The 17,187-nt window shown below is 29.7% G+C and overlaps 1 protein-coding gene across 2 annotated transcripts in view; it reads left to right on the plus strand.

Moving 5' to 3' along the window:
- LOC129975179 (uncharacterized) overlaps positions 1–17,187 on the plus strand; it is a 196,213-nt gene that overhangs the window by 103,852 nt on the left and 75,174 nt on the right. The window lies entirely within an intron of this gene.

Below are 17,187 nucleotides of genomic sequence, written 5' to 3' on the forward strand. Positions count from 1 at the left end.
CATGATTTTAATAATAACCTTCAACAAGGAAATTATTTTAATGAATGTAAATTAATTACATAAAAATTATTTGTTTATCTTGAATGTTTTTACAAGCATTCAGTATTCATTCTTGAATTTTAAATAAAATCAAAGCATAATAAATTATGAGAAAATTTTTTTTTGAGTAACAGGTGCTATTAAAATTAAATATATAAAGCATTTCTCTATAGTATATTTGTAGGATTTTAACCTACGTATGTGTTCAGAAATTTCCAATGAATATCTTCATCTTAAAAATATTTTAAACATATTCTAGAATGATATATTTTGTGACAAATGTTGTACTGTTAGTTCTTAAATAATTCTCTTTCCTCTCTGGTTTTGCAATAATTGTGATGCCATTATTTTTTAAAAAAGCAATGATTAATGAAAGATTAAACTTTTTGGCAATCTTTCAAATTATCTTTCCCTTTTTTTCCGTGGAAAATGGTGAAGCATTGAAAAAGGCAGTTGATGTATTAATATTGCTCTATTATAACAATTACTTCACTTAATTAATTTAGTCTGAAACAGAATATTTTTTAAACGTAATGGCAATAATTCTAAAACTATTGATACCAATATTGCAGACTTGGACAGCATGGAATTTGCGAAAGTCTTTAATAAAAATAATCAAAAGATTGAGATAACTATTTTTGCTTAAACTATATCTTAAAACAAACATTGCATTTAAAAATAAATTCAATTGAACTAATTTTTAATGAATAATAATTACATAAGGATTTCACACGCACACTTAGAATCATAATGTTTTTTTACAGGCTGGTAGAGGAAAGAAGAACTTTAATTTTATAAAAATAATTTCATATTGAGTTTGCTTTCTCAAGCTGTAAGATTCCTTCCAGAAATTGTACAGCGTTAATAGTTTAGCAAAGCTCTAAAACTCACTTTTTTTAGTGTTTATTTTTATAACGAACGCATCGTTACACCACATTTATACAGTGGCCTCTTAACATAATTAAATGATGTTATTAGAACAAAATATTAATATTCTCGTAATTTCCGTGACATAATCCGAAACTCCACGAGTGACTGAGCATCCGGCGTGTTCCGTTAGACGGATTTTTCTCACACGCTCAGAGCTGCCCTGCGGGAAGAAAAACCTCCGACAGGTTTATTAGCGATGTTTTATTGTATCGCAGGTAGGAAGCAAGATGCTATGAAAGCTTCTTCACTGCATACCGCGACGCTTCACTGAATTTTTAAGTGTTTAACTTCTTGTTTTCCGAATCAATATCAAGCCTCTCAAATGAGTTTTACAGTTTTCAGTGACTGATAGTGAGAAATGTCATCTATTTTCTGCTGTAGGAAAAAGTGATTAGATGATTGAATCTAGATTATCATCGCTTTGATTTGTTTCTAAAATTAAGAGATAAGTTCGAGAAATTGATATAACTTTTAAAATATCTAATAGAATAATTATAAATAGCGGAATAGATGTCATCTTACATCTATTCCCCTAATCTAAGAAATGTTTTAATATACCGCTACTACAATTTTCTAATTAATTAATTAATCCTTTTTATTTTCTTTTTAAATTAAAATCTGCATAAAATGATTTTTCTTTTGTCGATTTATGATGGTTCTGTCTGTCATCTTACAATTTTTTTATTACTTTTTAACTGTTTACTTTTATAAAGAAAGCATTCATTCTAATTACAAATAGAACATTCATCAAAAACTTCTACTATTTATTATCACAATATTCGAATATTATTTTTTGTCTTATTCTTTGTTCGGTTAAGGTATGTGATTGACTACATTAGAAATGAATTTTTTGAAATATGTTCGAAAATACTTTTTTTTCTTTATATTTGCATAAAAAATGACAGAAGAAAACATTTATGAAACCAAAATATACTTGTTAAGAGCCAAAAGTTTTATCAAAATTGATTTTTAAAAAAATGGCTTTTTTGTGGCTAAAACACGATATGAAGCAAAATTCTTCTAGTTCGGAGGCTTATCAAATGATTTGCCTAAAATTATGCAAAAAACGTAAGAAATATATTATCTAGTTTATGAAGTAAAAAAATAAACTGTATTTCTATCCATTTTTTAAATATTGGAGTTCGACTAACAAATAATACGAAATTTTCAATTTTTTCACGTTTTCAAGCACTAAATCAACTATAAAATATTTCTAAATGAATAGATTATTTACTCTCTAGTTCAGGAGATGCAGAAAATATTGAGAAATTATTATACCAAAGTGAACAAAAAATATGCATTAGATTTTAATTTATGAGGGTTTTTTATAAGAAGATTCTATCAAAGATTAAAATTTGAGAAAAGCATCTATAGACGTAAAATAGCGTTAACACATATGTAAATACAAATATAAAAGTCAGTGTAACTTCCCAAAAAATAGACATAAAAACAAAATTCTAATGGCTTTATAAAGAAATTTGTTCAAACATTTAAAATTTTAAATTTAAAAAAAATTATAATTTCGTAAAAAAAATTGACTTTTTAACGTAGTCATCTTCTACCTTAAAATTGGAAACAAAAAAAGATATCTCATCATTGAAAAGCAGCAAGTTTTACTTTCGTATTTTAAAAAATAAATTCAAAAGTAACCTATTATTAATTACATTCAGTAACATGAGTTTTGTTCCAGCATTAAATACAATTAATTAGGAAATAGTTTCATGCTAAAAATATTTATACTGTAGAGAGTTTGTTTATGCATTTGTTATATTAAAATTATAGCATATCAATATTGTTATATTGTTTAAGAAGTGTATTATTTAAGTTAATATAATAAATTTATTAAGATTATTAAGTTTGTTAAAATTCTGATTTTATTTACTTTTATAAATTATCTGGCATGCTTAATTATCTTTGATACAGAGAAATATTTATTAATTGTACATTGATGTTTCCACAATTTGTTGCTACAGTTATTGTAAAATGGAAAGACAATTAAAAGGTCATCTAAATACTTTATTTTTAGTGGCTCGAAAAGATTTTTACTTGTTGTGCAGCTTTGAAGAGGTTCTCCGAACAAAAATAAAACATTTTGTTTTTCAACTTCTTACGTATCGCACAAAAGATCTTGTTACATAAACAAACCGTCGTCTCAGCAATTAGACGAACTGTTTTGAAAGTAAACTGCCGTTGACAAATAACATGTCTCCTATCTCATATTTTAAGTAGGGTCTTTTTATCACGTTTAGTTATGACGTTGTGAAACAAATTAACTTCCTATTTTTTTAATTTTTGGAGGATTTTAATGAAAATGTAGAAAATTGACGAAATGTTTAAGTAACTGGCAACTATCTGGTCATATATCTTGAGTGCACGTTGTGAGTTTTTATAAGGCATTTTTTTTTTCCTTCATTTTAAGGCAATTTAAAAATGGTGTGATTGGGCTCAAAGTCTCCTCATTTTAAAAACATAGCATTTTGATGTTATAATTTGTTCTTTCCTCAAGTATTGTTTGTTTAAATGGGATTGGTGTTTAAATCATTAAAGTATTTCTCAATTCTTCTCAATCAATTGAAGACATATTTTGGTTTTTTAATATTTGATCGAAATTTTGCATATTAAAAAGGATTATTGTGAGCTTTTTTTATTAAATTGCAATAAAGATTTAACTAGTTAACTTTTTTTTTCCTAAGTATTTCATTACTTTTTTTAATGAAATTTTACGTGGTAATTATTCTCAAAATATTTGCCATTTGTGCAGAAGTTAAACAATAAGCATGTGGTACAATATTTTAGATAGGTCATAATTACATAGAAGTTGTAATCCATCAGTGCATTTTTTTTTGAAATCCTATGCCGCATGTTACCAAATTTTCGCATTCTTTTCAGTATGGCTGTGGAATTTTTGTACAAAAAAAAAAGTGTTTTTACTGCAGTTTTTAGGGGAACACGAAGTATTCAAAGTTGATATTTAAGACTGGTTTTTGAATTAAGCTAATAATATATCTCAAATTCGAGCTAATTTCCTAAAGAATGATATTGAATGAATTTCTCGTAATGGGTTTCTATTTGTTCCTTAATTATTTATGCACGTAAATCTAATTAGTAATTTTTAGAAGTATATGATTTTATATCACAATATTAATAGCTTATTAATACGAGGATGTTTGTAAAATGCCTGAGCGCATGCGGTAGAAAGTATTTTTCTCCTTTTAATTAATCTTTGATTTCACATCAAAAGAATATTCAGAAAGTTGAATGACTGCCATTTAACTCTTTTTATCACCGAGGTCTGCTGCAAGGTCATCTTTATGTAAAGGGTTGTAAATAAATAAGTACTCGTGCTAGTGAGATAAAGGCTTTAATTCAAATCAATGTCAAGGCTCCCTTTCTTAAGTTGCCGTATTTGTCGTTGAGTTGCCCTTGACCTGATCAGACGCACTTGACCACGGAGGAGCCTATTTATTGCTGGGATACTGAGACTAGGGTTTCGATGACGGTGAGCCTTTGCAGCCTTGGCTGCGTACGTAATAGTGATGCGGGAAACTGCGGTATTATGTAATGTTTGCATAACTTAAAACTAAAGCCACTGTAGAGAAAATGTGACACAGGCATTTTGTACATAAACAGACTCCTGTGGCTGTTTAAAAACGGATTAAAGTTTCTGCCTTTCTTGTATTTTTGCTTAAACTGGGACAATCTCTTGATACTTTTTGAAAGGTTATTAATCTTTTGTATACAAAATTTTGACCTTTTTGAAAGAAGAAATCCTTATCACAAAAAGGACATATAATCACTTCTTAAACTCTTTCTTTGTTTTTATTAACTTATAACAAGAATTTTATAGTTAAATATTTGTAGGATTATGTCATATTTTAATTTTTATTGTAAATTTTCCAGTAAAAGCGATCATTTTTTTCCAAGTTTCAGCTCTTATAAAGAGCAAATTAATATTCTCCCTTTTTGTGTAAAGTATATTGAGTTATATTGAATTTAATTTTAATATCCTTCAACAAAATACCGTCAGATGGAACATTTTGGTGACGGTGGCAAAACTAATCCTTTTCCTAGCTTTGCTCTTGTTTCAATATTTAAAGATAACAGACTATTTATTTTAGTGTCATGGAAAAGTCTGTAATACCTTTTCAAATATTATTCCTTTGTTCAGACATTTCTGCAACCAATTCTGGTCATAAATGTAGTAAATCGATAACCTTCCACCCTACCCTTACCTATGTCAATGGGTTAAGGAAAGTTTCTAAAGCTTCCATCGATTTTGTAAAGCTATAAACTGACAGAATCATATTACAGTTATTAGTCGTATTGAGTCATTATACGAAATTCAACAATAGAGTGAAAGTGTACTCATATTTCTCAATTCTTGTCATGGGGTTCATAGAATTTTTTGGCTTTGTATCAACTTGAAGCTTGACGTATGTGGTATCTGGTTTCATAGAAATAGTGTCAATCGTATACAGCACGCACACGTGGTTATTCACCAAAAACGATATTATGCTTGATCCCTTCAGGGGGTAGAATGGGAAGAGACGAGGGGACTTTCGGATTCTACTGTGTCAAGGCCGCTCTGCTCTGTCATACCTACTTTTTTTTCCCACTCAAGGACACCGTGTTTCAGAAAAAAAGGTAACAACGATCGAAAATTTTCAGCCGAGTGTTGAGTTACTTTTCTTAATGAAATGGGTTTTTCTAATATTAAGCTGTTCACACGAAACTGAGAACTGTTCTATCTTGTTTCTTAGCTCATATATGAATGCATGCTGTTGATATGGTGCAAATAAAAAAATTTTTTAAAAAAATCACTAGAATATTTTTTAAAATTCAATTTACGTTAATAATTGTGTCAGTATCAGTCATTGATGAAAAAGTTAGAAATAGACACTGACTGTTTGAAACTGAAAAGTTTAGGACTGGGACAGCTCACTAATTCCTTTCTGATTTGTTGACAGCTCACTGATTCCTTTCTGTGAGAAGGAGAGTTTGTTTAGTTTCGCTCGACACGTTTTGTTTTCTTTCTATTAAGCACCGAGACGCCCCCAATTCAGTATAGTATTACATGTTAAAAAAGTAGTCAGTCCAGATGTGATGGTGCTAGAAAATATGAAAAATATGCCGGTTAGAATGAAATATAGCCAACAAGGCCATCGGTTAATCATGTATTATTTGTTTTACATTCAGTATTGCGTGTAATTTAATTAATGAAATAAAAAAAATTCATTCAGAATGTATAATCCATGAATTACAGATCAATGCTTCTGATACTACAAATCTAATTATATCTTTAAACAAAGTGTTACTGGTAATAAATATAAAATCTAATAACTTCAATCAATCCACCTTCCCAACTAAAATAAAAATTGCATTAATTTTCCTTAAAAAATATTTTCACATAAATGTTATTATCAACGGAAGAGGATTTCGAAGAAGATTGTGACGCCGCACTGAGGCGTGATTATGAATGGGTGTGATGGGCGTTTATATGTATGATCAGTTGATAGGGGGGGGGGGAGAGAAAGGATGTTCGGTATCCAAACTGTGTTGTAACCGACTTGACATGTCACCACCTATATTTGATCACCGTGACATCTGCAGTGGGTTTGCATCCATTCTGATTCTTGTTTTGCATCGTTATACTTGATGTTTCCAAGGCCATCGCTCGGTTTGGGTCTGTCAGGCGTGAATGTTCACTGGCCCCCTTCCATGTCAGCCCGATGCCATATTTGTAGGTAGGCTCTTGATTGTGGAAGCATGCGTGGTTAGAACCATTTTTTTTATCCTGGCTCTTAGTGACACTACCAACAAAAATATTTTCTATTCAGAAAGATATTAAGACATACCTTGTTTAGAAGAACTGTCTAAATTTCAAATGGGTTTTGTTTATTCGATTACTTTAAAAGACTGCTGTTGTTTATATTTTACATAAGTTTCTGCTTTTCTTTAAGAAAAAGAAAGAAAAAAAATGCATGCAAAATGTTTATTTAGTAATATAATTATGTCTTAAAAAATTGAAAATAAATACCTTGTTTTGATGCAGAGTATTTTAATCGATAATTATGATTTTACATAAATGTGATACTTGAAATTGGTACATATTTTTAATGCATAAAAATATTGATTCAATAATATTAATATATTTCGCTGTTATATTTAGCTTTATTTTTAATTATTATATATTATTTTTTAAAAGTAGATAAAATGAAGTGGACTTTAAAAAAATGAACCTACCCATGAAACACCAGTCACTTTCTTCTTCACTTTCTCGTTGGACGCTGGCCCTTCTCAGAATTCCAATCCATGAATCTTTTCTATTGATTAAGGTTTTCGCATTCATCACATTAATGATTTTAAAAACTGTTTCCAGACATTCAATCTACCTAAATGTTGATCTTCCTCTTTTTTGTGTACCAAATGGTTTGGATCCCCCCCCCAAAAAAAGAAAGAAAATCCATTTAATGGCTCGATTGTCATCCGATCTTATTAAGGGTTCTGTTCATTTAATCCTCTCTATTTCTATTTGTAAATTTAATAATATCTGGCTCTTTAAATAAAACCCACTGACATCTATTAGATTATTTATAAATTATCATATACGAATCACTGGAAAATAATTCAGAAATTGGTATATGATAATTGTACCAATAATTCAGCAATTAGTAAAAAATTCGCAGGAACATTAACTTTTAAAAACTTATTTTACATTATAATATCAATGAGAGTTTATTTAGGTGCCTAGTAACTGTTAACTGTCAAAAGCAAAATATACTTTTAAAGATATAAGGACAGTTATTACAAAGTTATACTCAAATATATTGCGCTGAAAATTTATTTCTAAAACAAGGTATGAATGATGCCTAGACGAGCAGTCAACCACCAGACATCGAATAGAATAAAAAAATAAAAATTGTCCCCCCTCAGAAAGAAGTCCCACTTACCTAGTGGCCCACTGTCTGGCAGTCTTCCTATTCCACCCCACCCCTCAATTTTCACGAGATAAGTCACTAAGACAAATATTGAGGCTGGTTTGGCGTCTAGGGTTTCCGACCTGAGTGATTTCGATAAGAAATACCTCTACATTCCCTCTCTCCTTGCCACTTAATGAGAGTTTTAGGGCATCAGAATAATGGAACTGTCTGGACACCCCTGTAGAAACATTCTTACTGTCTGGAGTGGTTCTCTTGACACTTACGACTCCCCCAAGAAGAGGCACCTTGAAGGGGGCAGACGATTTTGGTGAATCGTCTGTTTTTTCTGTTTTTGGTGAAGTGTTTCCACAATGGCTGATATTCTGTTGCATTTTGCTTGGTGTTATTTATGTATAAAAGAATTCTGACTGAATTAAATTTGAACTAATTAATTAGAATACTAATTTAATCCTCAGCTGTTCTCTATATTTTAGATATTTATTAAAAATCATGACGACGTATCATTTGGTTTCTTGAATGTTTCCTTAAATGGTGATGTTTAAGTAACATCACATTAAAAATAAAAGTATCTTTTTCTTAATATGCAGTGTCACATTTTTCTGTAAAATATAATGAATATTAGTGGTAAACTTATTAACATATATATCATTAAATCCCTAAGCCGAAAAAATTATATGCTCACAATTTGTATTTAATCAAAATATAATTACTGATTTAAATAAATAATAGGCATTTTTGTAGTTTTCTAGAATGGAGGAGATTTTTTTTTTCCTTATGAAGAGAAAGGAACAGTTTAAAAAGTGTTTTGTTAAACACAGTATAAATAAAATCGCTTACAAATTATATATTCAAGCAATAACCATAATAAAGTCATAGCTCTGAATTAATTCTGTAGACAAATATTGAGCTATGCGAAATCTTGGAAATTCAATAAATCATAAACCTAACTGTTCTATGGGCACCTACCTATCTTATGTATATTTCAGAATTTTTGGAATATCTGTATGTCATTCCAATATAGCCGTCGAGAGCGTGGACATCGTGTGTCGCTAATGACTTTTGTTGTTATAACATTGATTATGCTTGGCAAAAAATATGCTATACATTTAAGTTGAAAGAATATGTTTTTCTGATCAGTGTATATGTAAAAATGTATTTCGGATAAGGGGAATATTTACGTTCGTTATTATTTCCACTTTTGGTTTACGATTCTCCTTAGTCGTTAGTTCATGGGTTCCCTGACAGATGGCGCCAATATCCTTCCGCCATGCTTTACATATTCATCCGAGACCTGTATCTGAATACGTTGCTCCAATCTTTGTAACCCTTTATGCCCAGCGGAGACGGAGGTTTACCATTAACATGTCATTAAGGTAGGGAACACGTGGTGTTTAGTTCCGCTAGTGCTTCTAGTTTTGGCATCACTGTGTCACACGCCGACTAACCTTCGTAATATGTTTTACCCAGTCACCTTATGTTCCAGTGTTCTTCTTTCATCATATTCGGATTATTAATTTTCTTCCTTTTTTTGACTTGATTGATTTGCGTCCCAAGAGAATGAGTTATGATAGGTATCTTCTTCTTCAAATGCCTAGGACTCCTATGATATTTATTAAAAGACATAATTTTGGAGCTGTATTTTTCTAATAAATGAATGTATATATATATAGGATTCTGTATTTTGAAAAAGTTTCTAGTTTTATTTAAAGTTCCACGTTTCAAAAATGCATAAGAATCGACTAAAATATAATTTATTACTACGAATATTTATATCTTCCATTGAATATGATTTCATTGCAATCTTTTATAAATGACGATTCTAAAGTGTACAAACAACCCTAAATTAAATGCAAATGCTTATTATCAAATAAACTATTGCAAAAAACATTACTAATTGTAGATAAATTTTTGACATTTTCTCCAAAGTAAACTTCACTGTACGTACTGTATTGTTGACGGTGCTGCCATCTATCATGTAAGGCCAATATTAATTTTCTAATGCACATCTATCAATTGCAAAACTTAAAAATAAACAATAGAAATAGCTTATGCATTTCGTATTATTCTCTATTATTTAAAAGTTTAAGGAATTAATTATTAACTATAAAATTAATTCAATAATTAATAATGAATTTCTATTTTGAACTTAGACTTCCGAGAGAAATTCAATATGGAATAAAATTTGATAAGCAAAATTTAAATGATAAATTAATAGATAAGGAGGTCTAATAAAGCAGATATTTAATCAAAAATGAATTTGAAACAAAACCCATTAATTCATTTAGTAAGCAATTAAACTTATTTCGTATTGGTTTATGAGCCTTTGGTCAATAAGCATTTTTAATACCTTTATATTATCAATTCAAATTAATTTAAATTTGTCTTATTTAAATTAATTTGAATTTAATTAATTTAATTAATTTTAATAAGCAAAAAATAATTAAATAAATCTTTATTTTTTTAAAAAAATACATTTATTTTATATCTGAGTTTGAGAAAAATGCTAAATTTTTTCATTCCAAAAATATTTTGATTTCGTAATAAAAAATGGTTAAATAGCATTGTTTTTTCTCAATTTTTTTGCTTATACTAAAATAACATTAGAGAATTATTAATTTAATGATTCCCGAATCACCTCGCGGCACTTTTGCGAAATCACAATCTTTCCACTGATGCCCTGTTTAAGACTCCGATAAGTATTTTTTAGGAAAAAAGGCAATCATTTTTGTATAGAAAAGATAAAAATAAATAAAAATTATTTTAGTTCTCATAAAAATTTATTGAATAGTCTGAGATTTTTATAATAATTTAGTGTGATGTATGAACCTGTTATTCACTTTACATTTTCCCTTTTCTAGGAAATAAATTCGACTCAAATACTCTCATTTTCTTTTTCCTATAAATTAACATTACTTTAATTTCATGACAGCAACTACCGGCAGTCTTATTTCATATGGCACCAAATAAGACCAAAATCCTCTAAGATTTAATAGATATTAAAATTTTTTAATACACCATGGCCCTCGTAAGCGATGTTGGGACTTCCCAGAATGCACCGGCGCACACTGGAATTACGAGAGGGTAAGTATGTGAGTGAGAAAAAATCTTAGATATATAATTCTGAATTGCATTTCTAACTTTTGACAAATGCATTTCAGAGAATCTTTGGACGTTGCAATTTGATTCATTAGCAGATTGAAGTCTTTTTTTTTTGTTTGTTTCTGGTCTCTGTAATAAATCTCTGAATGAATTCAACTTCCGTTCTTATCAATTTTACACCTCGGACTCTTTCGCTTATGTGTGTAGATCTTTAACTTAGGCATATGCAAAATAATAATAATAAAAATACCCTCTCTTTATAATGCTAACGGTGAGAGCATTTTCAATCCCTGGTTCGTGGACTTCACACGAATGAGAGAGAACTTCACCCTTTGCTGACTGACAATAGTTGTTGTTCCGCCGGTGAACTTTGGCGGGAAGCAAGGGGGGAAGGAATCTGAAAAGAAGACCCTCATATATAATCGAAATCAAAACTATTCCGGAAGTATCCGAAGGTGCAGCCCTGAGTCACTTCCGCTGTCCTTGCCTTCGGAATGGTTGACCGCGGCTGTATCTACTAACCTACAAGTTGAGCCGGCACACGTGTGACCCGATATACATCATAACACTATGCATCCACAGCAGCCCCGATGGGTCAGTGACCTTAACCGACTTCGCTGGGGTTTTTGTTTTACCGAGATTAATCTCTGTTTGGATTGCAATTACAGCAGGTGGGATGGATTCCCGCCGTTAGACTCCGTGTGAAGCATTTTTCCCGTTGTGTGTTGTTTGCCAGGGAGAAATATGTTCCAGCAGTGAATGGGGGTCAGAATGAAATGGCTGGATTTGTTTATCAAAGAATTCTTATTTGGCCACTTGTAGGAGAGAAGCGGAAATGGGACGTTTAAATGTGGGAAAAATATAGTGAATGGTGGGAGAATCGTTATGTGAAATGTAATGAAAAGTTATCAAAAATTCAAATTTCTGGAGAATAGTTATAGATTAACAGAAGCAAAATTTGGGAAAAAATTTTTTGCACGTCTGTGTTATCCGCTGTGTGAGAAAACTAGAAAATGTCAGATGAATTTGAGTGTGAAATAATTAAATTTCAGCACAAAGCTTGGATTTGTGAGTAATAATTTAGCTGTTATTTTTTAATTCGAATTATAAACAATTTCTCTTAAACAAAGTGCTTCGATATAATAAAATAGAATTGTGTTTATAAGATGCATATTAAAGTTATTGAAAAATGCTAGAAAAGTACATTGTGATGCCATTATAAGTCGTTAGAGAACCGATTTATTTGTTCAAAAAAGATTAGAAAAGCCTTTCACATTTTCAATAACATGCAGAAAAAAAAAATATTCTTTTTAGATGTGTTTCAATATTTTAAATAATGAAGCAATTTTTATCAAAAAGCTTGCATTGCATTCCTCTAATATTATTGCCCAGGTGTTTTCCTCCTTAAATGAACTCGAAATATTTATTTAAAATTACAAGGATTGTCCCAAAAAAAACCCCTTTTAATCTGAAATTGAAACATTGGACTAACTTAACTAAACTGAACTTAATATCATCCTTTGTCATCATGCTAGTGAATGACATGGTAGTTTTGTCGACAATCTATTCAAGTAATAAAAATGCTTGCCTCGTGTAAATGACAATGACTTGAGGGCTTTATGTTATTTTGATGTTTTAGAGTGAGCGGTATTTGAAACTTTTATTTAAGCGTTTTGTCATTAGATATTCTATGGAATGCATAGATATCTTAAAGTGCATCCAACAACTTCGCTTCACATTATTATTTTCTCAAAAATTTTTATTTGATACAGAAAAGCCTACTTTTATAAATGAAAAAGTTGATAAAAAAATTATGGATAGTTTTAGTACATCGCCTTTGGTTTGTCGGCAACATAATACTATATAAATGAACAATAATACACATGTTTTTTGAAAAGTTATGTATTTTAAGTTATAATTTCTGCTAGAAGTACTCTAACAGGAGTATAATCATGTTCTTCCATTGCCTTTAAATATCTTTTTTGATGCTATATACATAAAATAGTCCAAGACCTTTATTAATTTGATTTGTCGAGGGAACTGGAATTTCTGATGTACGGCGATAGATGGCGCAGCAACCTGTACTTTTCTTTTTCATCAGAAGGATGGGGAGATGGAGGGTAAGTACAGGAGAAAGAGAAACAGAACTAAATTGTGAATAAATAATTTTCAGAAATCGTGTTTCATATTTAAACGTATATAGCTTGTTAGCTAAAATACTAAAAATAAGCACAAAAAAGCAGAAGAAAAAGAATGGAGTGTCTATAATTCATTAAATTTACACAATTTTCGAAGTGTCAAATTTCTCATTACATTTACTCTTGTATTCTATTTTCAAATTTTTTAGAACTATTTCTTTTCTTTGATAAGAATCAATTATAAAAAAATTTATACATAGACATTAATTTGGTTTTGACTAAAATTAAATTAGATATTCATGTGCGTATTAAAAAAAAATTTATCATGAAAATTTAACTAAACTCGATATTCGAAATGAACTTGTTTTGATACACATTTCAGGAGACAATAAACAATTTAAATTATAAACTCCAATTCTTGCGCAGGTTTTGAAGTTTCTTCGCATTAAAATCGAATGTCAGTCAAACTTGAGAAGCAAACCCCCTCATTTAACGTGCTATCATGCTCAGAAATAGGATCAACGAATTCGAACAAAAGAATAAGCCAACGCCAACACATTCTTCGTAAGTTAGCGCGCGAAATCTTATTTCTACTTGTCAAATCATAAAAAGAAATGAGAAATGCAAAACAAGAAGTGAATGCCTTGCCTTTCTTAATTAGTCCGTCATATTTTCCCTGTCCCACTCTATTGAGAGCGACCTTGGGTGAATCCAAGAAGACCCAGTGACTAACTGCTAATTCTACCAGATCAAATGTTTTCTTTTTCTTCTTCGGATCTTTTTGTTCTCTGCGTTCGTTTCACTTGTTTTCAGCAGCTGCTGAATCTAAATTAGGCACCGCATGATAATGAGTTGCGTTCACAGCATGCTACAGCAGATTGCTTTTCATTCTCTTTTGTTCGGCAACGTCTGCAACGACGGAACGGTTGATTTAATTTTGAAGCAAATACTTTGTTCGTGTAAAATAAAAGTTTTTTTTTTTTTTTTCAAAAACATTTTTAAGATTTTTTGTATGAGGTGAAAACAATCTTTTTTTTAGAAACGATTTTATTTAAAGCTCAAATTTTATAAAATATCTTTTGAGTTTCAAATAGATTTAAAAGGGAATTTAAGATATGTGACTATGTTTGGTATGAATTTTTTGAAATACCCTCTAAAATAGTTAGATTTTTTAAATGTTAGGATAAAAAAGATTAATAAAAACACATATAAAACCAAAATATATCAGTTCAGTGATAAAAGTTGTTTTTTTTTTAAATTTGGAAAAAAAAGTAATTTTTCTGGATAAAAAGAGGTATGAAGAAAAAGTTGTCTAGATTAAAGATTTATCAATTGATTTGCTTAAAATTTTGCATATTTTATAAAATTTATTATCTAGTTCCTGGATTAAAAATTTAACCGTATTCTTACCTACTTTTTAAATATTGGTATTCAACTGAGAAGTAACATGAGATTTACAATTTTTTTTCACATTGTGAAACACTAAAACAATTGTAAAATAATTTTAAATAAACAGATTGTTTTTTCTCTAGTTCAGAAACTTGCAAAAAATATTGAGCAATTATTATATCAAATTTTTATGCAAAATATGCGTTAGATTTTAATTGATGGTTTTTTATTAGAAAATTCAACCAAAGATTAGAAGTTAAAAAAATGGCATTAAAAGTATGTAAATGCAAATATAAAATTGATTATTATAGCACATTATAAATTTGAAAAAAAAAAGACTAACGAAAACTTTTTGAATATGATTTTTTAGCTTTCTTGTATACGTAGTATAGAAAAAATATGGTAATCGTCAAAAAAATTGAATTGGAGATTTTGGCGAATCTCCACATTTTAGACCTCCCTTGAGTTCGCAAAAATGCATTCTTGGAAAATGTCTGTCTGTCTGTATCAAAGATAACTAAAAATAACTTCTCTGGCAAGTTTATTAGAGAGTAGGCGAGAAAGTTTGTGGGAGACCACTCCCGCTAGTTTAAGGATAGACTGCAAATACTATTCATTAAATTTAGTAAACATGATAACATTAATTCATTTTTATATGAAATTTGAATTTTCTTGAATGCATTCTAACCGAACTTACAAATTAATTATGATTAATTCCCTTGGAATTTCTAAATAATGGCTCCATTTTTTATGCTGGTAATGACGAATAGAAAAATTCTTTAAACCACTTTTTTAAAATCTCTAATTATATTAGAAACGTGTTATAATTTTTAAATACTTACTTTTATCTGAAATCAGTTCAGACGGGGGAAAAAAAGACTAGTTTAATTCCTTCTTTTTCGTGTGTTGTATTATGCCATGTCCCCTCCAACGCTACTAATGTTGTTTCCTCGCTTATAAATTAAAAATAACCGGTTAAAATTTTAATTTTTTCACATAATGACGAGTGGAGTTTGACATATATATTTTATGGTGCAGAATGTATTTCAAGATCTGAATCTGTCATTATAAAATAAGTTCTTTGTAACAAGAAAAAAAAAATATTCATAAGCAAAAGATGTAACAACATTTCTTTAAAGAGCATTTTGTATTCCATGATTGCTTCATCTATAAATTAAATTTTGCACCTCCTTTCAGATATGTAAAGAAGTGATATTAATTCAAAAACGTGTGATTAAAATTTAAAATAAGTTTTTTTTATTAACGTTTAAAATCTGGACTTTAATAATGACCAGTATAAAAAAAATGTAGGCAACCATTACGATACTTATTTTTAAAATACTTTTAACACATGCATGCACACACATACACACACACACACACACTACTACTACTTCTTTGAAATGTATCCGATTAAATTATATATGTGATTAACTAGATTCACCCACTTCCTAAAAATAACAGTATTATCCTGCTTTTACACTTTTCAAAAGCGTAAGAATTATGACATAAGCGGGGGGGGGGGACTTTATACATTTATTGTCAAGTAATTTTAATCTATAGGGACAATAAAAAATTTTTTAAGCTGCTCACCAAAATCCACTAATGAATAATGATATGGAATTTAAAATATTGTTTCTTATGAAAATCAGGGAAGGCATTCTTTAAAACAGCCAGATATTTGCATTCTGTTTACTTTTTAGCACCAAAGCACCCATCTCCTACTATATTATTCATAAATAAAACTAAAACCTAAAGAATTGAGTGAAAATTATACGACGACGGGTACTCTGTTATCAGTAATTTCTTCACGATGTAAACGTTTTTGGCGAGTCTAACAAGTTTCCCGAAAATGGTGTGTAGAGGGGGAGGGAGGGACTAGGAATTTTTGTCTCTCTCTACTGACATATATTCTCACAGCACCCTCTCCTCCACCTCTCCGTATCTTTCGTAAAGGTTGCTAGAAATCGCCAAGTGAACTGATTGTCGCCCAGGTGACAGATTTGGCGACCGGTTTATCAAAGTTTTCTCCAGAGATATCCCGTCTAAAAAGTACTAAAAAATTAGAATTAATTTTTTAAATGCAGTAAAAATCTGGTTATTTTAAAGCTATGAAAAAATAACGCATGCTATCTTGTGTAAGCAGTTGATTTTGATAACGATATAAATTTTTAAAAAAAAGGAGGGGGGATATGTAAATACCCAATTTCTGTCACGGAAATAATTTTCTCAGTACAATAAGTTTTACATTCATACTAATCAGAAATATGAATATTTATTTCAAATAAAATCTAAAGTAGATGTAAAATGTACTTGACACATTTTAAAGTTACAGTTAAATAAAAAGTAAATATTAAAAAAAATAATAAGCCAAGAAATTAAATGTTTAGGGGGAAAAATTCTTGTTATAAATTCAAACACATGGTAAAATGTATCGCTAATTTGATAGTCACGAAATTGCTCTAACAGTCACTATAAACAAACAGCTTTAAAATTAAATAAAGTTTTAAAGTAAAGTAAGTTTTATGATTTTTTTTTTTTTATTTCAGTTTATGCCCTATCATCTAGAGATGGCATGTGAAAGCGTAACTCTATTGAAATAAAATTTAGTAAAACAAATAAGGACGTATATGTAGTATTTATCCAGAAAT

The sequence above is a fragment of the Argiope bruennichi genome, chromosome 7 (genome assembly GCF_947563725.1).
Source record: "Argiope bruennichi chromosome 7, qqArgBrue1.1, whole genome shotgun sequence".
Taxonomy (NCBI): Eukaryota; Metazoa; Arthropoda; class Arachnida; order Araneae; family Araneidae; genus Argiope; species Argiope bruennichi.